General features: G+C 34.5%; 1 pseudogene; it reads left to right on the top strand.

Annotated features, from left to right (window-relative positions):
• The first annotated feature begins 4,328 nt into the window (after positions 1-4,328).
• LOC149263553 (aspartic proteinase nepenthesin-2 pseudogene) lies at positions 4,329-6,268 on the top strand (annotated as a pseudogene).
• Positions 6,269-6,576: the final 308 nt, after the last annotated feature.

The raw sequence follows: 6,576 nt of genomic DNA on the forward strand, positions 1-6,576 counted from the left end.
TAAGAGGGAAGGAAACAAGGTCGCGGACCTTCTGGCCAACTTGGGTGTGGAATCTGAGCACACTCTAATCATAGGGACTCTAGACATAATCCAAAATCATGATCATGGACAGGAATGCAAACTTCTGGTTCAAAAGGATGTTGCCCTCCCGGATGCGGGTGCTTGTGATGGACATTAATACGACGGGACAGGGTTGGGGCGAGGCAGATCGCCACCTGCCCGATCAGTACAAGAAGTTAAAAAATGGTATGGCATCTGGCGCATGGCATGAGTGCAAAGATCAACATATAGGACTTCAATCCAGATGGTTCAGCTCACACATCAGGTTCAGAGTTATGGTCTCTACCTCCGCACGCACCAGCCTACAATAGAAGGCGAGATCCATCAATGCGGAAGTAATAGGAGGAGCCTCCCGAGGCATGACAAAGAATGATAAGTTCAGGGGACGTCCTGGGAAGGCGGAAACATTACTGTTTTATTTGCTCTTCTCTCTCGCCTCCGGTCTGACTTCGGACTTCAGGTCGCCTAAGGGGATTCGGGTTCCTCTGTCGCTTGGCTCAGCCCTCTTGGTGAAGCAAATTCTATTCCTCTTCACGTTTCTTCTCGGCGTTCTGTGTTGTAGCTTTCATTTCCATATCTCAATTATTCATCTCCTTTTCTAGTCGTTGGTTTCGGGTATAGGCAAGGATTTCTCTGAGCTAAGTTTGGCTCTCCTGGAGGATGGGGTTAAGCTCAGCAAAGGCTATTCGATCAGAAGGCAAAGTTGCTGCCACCCACCGGTTAGTTCTGTTGTGCTGCATTCCTGGACCTCTGCAGTGGCAATATTCCAGATGCCTCGTTTGCAACCAAGGATGGGCTGTCGTAGAGGCCAGCCGAGGCGAGCACCAACCAGTTTGTCATCCAGTGAATTGTCTGCTGGACGTCGCCCTTTAACCCGAAGCAGGAGAGGGAGATCCCGAGCCACCAGTTCCCGCCACGGGCCTGTCCCCACTTCTGGTTCTGCCATCTTCACCTTTGATAGTGCTCTAAATAGACGCTGGATTACTGCACATTTCACGGTGGTATTTCATGAAGAAAGCTAAGCCGAAGATACAAGTACTCAGCTTGGGGGCTCGGGGGAAATCTCGGCTCCTTCTTCTTCCATCCAATTGAATGTCGAAAATGCTCCTCGGCAGGAAGCAAATGAACAGACATGCAGAGCTCAGGATGTGATGATGGTTGACCCGGGTCCCTCTGTTCAGAACGCGGCACAAGCAGGGGATTTGCCAGATATTGGTTGGTGTCGTATCATAGAAGAGCCTCCTGATGACTAGCTCGTCCACCCAAGCCTCTTCTTCTTGCAGTGCACCATTCACCACTGGGCATGATTGTAAGGAAAATAGTTTTTGGGTTCTTTGGTGTTTCTTAGTTTTTTGGGTAATTTTGCACTGTCATATGTATCTCAGCTCGGTCCCCTACGTGGGTCCTAAATACAGACAGTTTTTACACATGTTTTTTTGGTTAGTTCTACCTCCTGCTAGTGCAGAGTTCTTGACTCTGGTCATGCTATAAATTTACCTTTACTTTGTTAATAGAAATAGTCTTATGTAGAAAAAATAAAAATAAAAATAATTAGATCTTACTAATATAATTGATTATAAAGATTTTTTCTATTTATAAATGATCAAATTCAAAAATTCTTGCATACAAAACAATTACCCTAAAACCCATATTAAAAACTAAAATAACCTAAATTAAATATAATGCTTAAATCTGCATATCTTAAAACACACCTTAATTTAGTAAATCACAAACCTATTAACAATTAATAATTATGACCCAAAATATATTTATATTCATCACAACATTACACCTTTTCATCACACTCAATTTTTATTACAATTAAAGTAAAAATAATTTTTAATATTAAAATTCAAGAAAACAATAAAAAATATCTAATAATATTATGATAAATTAAATAATTTTTATTTTTATCAAAAATTAATGTCATATTGATTTAGGTTAATTTTTAATTTCTTATTCAACATTTTTTTCACCGTTACATTTTAAAGATTCATATATAATAAATAATTATTTATATAATCATAATATTTAATTTATTATTTTTAAGGTATTTTTTAATTTGTTAAAATTATATTTTTCACGTGTCTAATATATCACTCTAATTAGAATAGAAAATTGAATCAGAAATTTTACATGAAAAAGTACCTTACCAAAACACTTGATCAAAATCTATGTAAAACCCTATAAACCCCAAAACAATCATTTATATTAAATATTTTGTTTAAAATTAATTTTAATATTTAATAAATTATTTAAATTTTCAATAAATAAAATATAAAATAAATAATATAATATTATTTATATTTATTATTAAAATTTGAAGTTTTAATAAATAATTTCATATTAACATATTTTGCGATTTAATTTGAAAAAGATGTAAAAAGAATTGAAAAGCATATCAATTTTTCTAAATTAGTAAAATAATTTTAACATCATTTGTGAATAAGATTTAATTTGAAAAGATGTAAAAAGAATTGGAAAAGACATCATTTTTTTAAGTTAGTAAAATAATTTATTGTTTAAATACATTAATTTGAAGTGGTAGTTTAATTAGTTTTTGTTTTTGTTTTTGTTTTTTTTTTTTTTAATTATGGAAATTTTGGTAATCTTTTGATAAAATCTGGTAGAGATTTTTGTAAATTCAAATTATAATTGTCAAATTTTAAAAGTTTAGGTGCTCTAAAGGTTTTCGATGGTGCTGAATCTATTTCCACCATCAAAAATATGATTCAAACATTACTACTGCAGAATTTCTTGAAACTTTTTTACCCAAATTCCGACCACTTTTAATCTTCCAAAAATTATTCCTTACATAAGCCTAAATTTAACATGTTGTAAAATTTAAATATGATTCGTTGATTTGAAAAATATATATATATATAAAAGATGACCGAGCACTTTTGTAATTTTTCAATACATACATTATATTTATAATAAAATATAAATAGCGCGATTCTTTGATTTAATACGTTGTTGGTATTAAATAGATTTATATTTATAAAATATAAATAGTTTGGTAGTTTGATTCTGGTAGAATATCAACATAAGTTTGTGGACAGGAAGAAAAAATAACATATGATTAGGTGGAATACTTTATATCACAATTTTATGATATGAAGCAATATGGAGCTGATAGATGGAAATGTTTAACCAGATCAAACCAACACCATATAATGCAATATATCCGCATCAAAGAAGTCGCTAAAAAATGGCGTTGAAAATTTTGAGCATTTATATCTAATAATTCACGGAATATAATTCATTGAATGTAACACCACCAATTTGACAATGGTATATGTTTATTTTATGATACTGAAGCAATATGGAGCTGATAGGTGGAAATGTTTAACCAGATCAAACCAACACCATATAATGCAATATATCCGCATCAAAGAAGTAGCTAAAAAATGGCATTGAAAAACGAACACCATATAATGCAATATATCCGCATCAAAGAAGGAACAAAAAAATGGCATTGAAAAACGAACACCATATAATGCAATATATCCGCATCAAAGAAGGAACAAAAAAATGGCATTGAAAATTTTGAGCATTTATATCTAATGATTCATGGAATGTAACACCAATTTGACAATGTAATATGTTTATTTTAATTTGGGGTATTTCCAACCGATCTTTATTTTGGAGAGATGGGTTGGAATTTTAAATTTGAATTATAAAGTTTTTATATATATAATCAATATGTTAAATTTATATTTATATATATTAATTAAAATGATATTTTGAATAATAAAAATAAAAATATTTATTTAAAATGAAATAAAAAATTATATATATATATATATATATATATATATATATATAGATTTATTTTTTGTTTGTTAGTTTATGGGAGTCATTGTATTATTAATTTGAGGTTTGAATAGCTATAATTTAAAGGGGTTAAAGGGTATTTAAGTCATCAAAATTATAAGAGAATTGCATCTAAGTCACACTAACACTTAGAATGATTAGATTTTTATTTTTTGACTTTTAAATCAGTAACTTTTACACCACCAAATATCTCCAATAAACACCTTATCATCATCTATTCTCTGTGCATTATACCTATATAAACATATACTTATAACCCAATTGGAAAAAAATCAAAATCTCAAAAAGCATATCGCTAAATTCCGAAGGGAAAAATCTAAAATCTAAAATATTTAAAATATGCCATATTCAAATTTGCGAAATTATTAAAATTGAAGCCAGAATAATCAAATCAGGAGAATAAAAATATAGGTTTACTCTCAGTACTAATGGTGGTACTACTCTACTACATGTGGGATAGATTCTTACATTTACGTGAAAGAGGAACATTACACGGACTTGTGGCCTCCAATAAATACAGTGCATCCCCTCCCCCTACAATAACACACAATCTTTCCATTGAATCGTCCTGTTAGGCTGTCCTCATTTCCTTTCCGTAGAAAATACCTATAGACCAGACATGGCTGGACAATCAGCTGCATCTCCTGCTAATCCCAACAAACGTTTGCTTATTCATTTATTGCTGCTATCTATACTTCATTTGATGCAATGCAGGGATCTATACAAGTCCCCAATTCATGAACCTCCTATTGGATTGAGAATAGAGCTTGTGCATAGAGATTCACTGCACTCCCCAATTTCTCCAGGGAACATTACATCCACTCAGCGCTTCAAACGAGCACTGCAACGCAGTCAACAGAGGCTTGAAAAACTGCAGCTCTCTGTACTTCCAAATTCTGATAAATTGGCTGATAAAGATGTGGTTTCTCCAGTGAGTGCAGGAACTGGAGAATTCCTGATGCAGATAGCAATTGGTACTCCATATCTATCCTATTCTGCAATTCTCGACACCGGCAGTGACCTGACATGGACGCAGTGCAAGCCCTGCACTTTTTGCTATAAGCAGCCAACTCCAATCTTTGATCCTTCCAAGTCTTCAACTTACAGTACGGTACCCTGCTCAAGCTCTCTGTGCCAGGCTCTGCCAATCTCTGATTGCAAGAGTGCAGAGTGTGAATACTTGTATCCCTATCATGACTACTCCTCCACCACGGGGATCCTTGCATACGAGACATTTACCCTTTCTTCTCAGCAAGTTCCCAAAATTGCTTTTGGTTGTGGCATGGACAATGAAGGCAGTGGCTTCGGCCAAGGGGCTGGATTAGTAGGCTTCGGACGAGGCCCCTTATCCTTCATTTCACAGATTGGCCCATCGGCGGGTAATAAGTTCTCTTACTGTCTCGTGTCTGTTACTGATTCAAGTTCCCAAACCAGCCCCCTGCTTATAGGTCAGGGTGCTAGCTTGAATTCCCAGACTTTCAGCTCCACTCCTCTGATTCAAAGCAGCTCGCAGCCATCTTTCTATTATCTCTCGTTGGAGGGAATTAGCTATGGTGGTAAATTATTGGATATCCCTGCTGGTACCTTTGATCTTCAATCCAATGGCAGTGGCGGTCTTATCATAGACTCTGGAACAACAGTCACATATCTGGCACAGGCTGGTTACGATAGTGTGAAGAAAGCTGTGCAGTCGCCATTAGTCTCCCGACGGCCGATGGGTCTGCCATCGGACTGGACCTCTGTTATAGTGGCTCTTCGAAAACAAGCTTTCCCACCATGACTTTTCACTTCAAGGGAGCAGATTACAGTTTGGCTCAAAAGAATTACATATACGTTGACAGCAGTGGCATACTCTGCCTTGCCATGTTACCGAGTTCTAGCATGTCCATATTTGGTAATATTCAACAGCAGAACTACCAAATACTTTATGACAACGGGAAAAACACGCTCTCCTTTGCGCCTACAGTCTGTGACACCCTTTAGGCAAACCGATTCACATGGGTTTTCAAGTATTTGTTCTACTTTCAATTAGAGAATTCCTGCCATTGTTTTAGTGATGTGTATATAAAATATTGGTATAAATTAATGGGATGGTATGGGTTTAGTTTTTAGGTTCAAACTTCAAATTTTATTGAGAGGGGTTGAGGATAGTAGTGTTTCTGGGAAGAAATTTCTGTAGAAACTTTCAAACTTGAACACCATGTTTATGATAAACGTTCTATTATAAATAGAATAGTCTTTTTCTATCCCATAAAATGCTAGCCAATGTTGGGCTCAGTATGTTAGTTAGGTTGCCTTTTATCTTCGAGCCAAATGTTGGGCTCTCTATGTATGTTAATTATATGTGAATCGATTCCAAATTTTATTGATCTTTGAATTGCTTTATTAAAGAAAGGCTACAATTGACAAAGTCAGAAAGACCGGGTGCATACAAAAAAATATTTTCTGGCTGAATACCAAAAAAGTCCCTTTTTTTCTTATGCATTAATAGTGAAAACAACAAAAGGTCACTTGGGATAGCATAAGCAGTGAAGATTATGAATCCGAAAATTAACTTGTAAAAAAATAATATCACGAATTTGAAAATTAATTTGTAAAAATTTTATAATTATGTATAAATTAATATTTGTATATTTATTATAGCTAAGTCAATTATTTAATTTCACTCATGTTTATCAA

This window comes from Pinus tabuliformis, chromosome 6, assembly GCF_031772625.1.
Source record: "Pinus tabuliformis cultivar Carrire ecotype Pingquan chromosome 6, CPIR1, whole genome shotgun sequence".
NCBI lineage: Eukaryota > Viridiplantae > Streptophyta > Pinopsida > Pinales > Pinaceae > Pinus > Pinus tabuliformis.